This window comes from Oncorhynchus keta, unplaced genomic scaffold (genome assembly GCF_023373465.1).
Source record: "Oncorhynchus keta strain PuntledgeMale-10-30-2019 unplaced genomic scaffold, Oket_V2 Un_contig_15136_pilon_pilon, whole genome shotgun sequence".
Classification (NCBI taxonomy): Eukaryota; Metazoa; Chordata; class Actinopteri; order Salmoniformes; family Salmonidae; genus Oncorhynchus; species Oncorhynchus keta.
The window spans coordinates 1-494 of NW_026279150.1; the positions used below are offsets into that span (position 1 = coordinate 1).

Consider the following 494-nt stretch of genomic DNA (forward strand, 5'->3'; position numbering starts at 1 on the left):
TTTACTATGTCTTTCATTAGCTTTTAACGTTTTTTGTTTATTTTTCTTTGTATCTTAAGATCTGCATGTTTCCATCAGACATATCAGACGTTATGTTACAGAATCATGAAAAAATATGAATTTTAAGGATTTGTAATTGTCAGGATGGCCGAGTGGTCTAAGGCGCCAGACTCAAGGTGAGAATCCTTCCTAGTTACAGGGGTATTCTGGTCTCCGATTGGAGGCGAGGGTTCAAATCCCTCTTCTGACACAGCTTTTGCCTTAAAAAAGTAGCTCTTTGTCAATACCGAAAAATTCTCCAAATGGTGAAAAGAAAACACATGAACAGTGATTAATCGTTTGATAGATGCCATAGTTTGAGAACAGACAACACATGAAATGCGAATAATCGTTCGACACATGTCATCATATGCCTAGTTTAGAATTCAAAAAGTTACTAAAATTCCATAAAAAAATGTTTTTTACTATGTCTTTCATTAGCTTTTAACGTTTTT

The 494-nt window shown here is 34.4% G+C and overlaps 1 non-coding gene across 1 annotated transcript; it reads left to right on the top strand.

Annotated features, from left to right (window-relative positions):
• The first annotated feature begins 138 nt into the window (after nucleotides 1–138).
• trnal-caa (transfer RNA leucine (anticodon CAA)) lies at nucleotides 139–250 on the top strand. The gene is made up of 2 exons: nucleotides 139–176; nucleotides 205–250. It is a non-coding gene; the product is annotated as a tRNA-Leu (tRNA).
• Nucleotides 251–494: the final 244 nt, after the last annotated feature.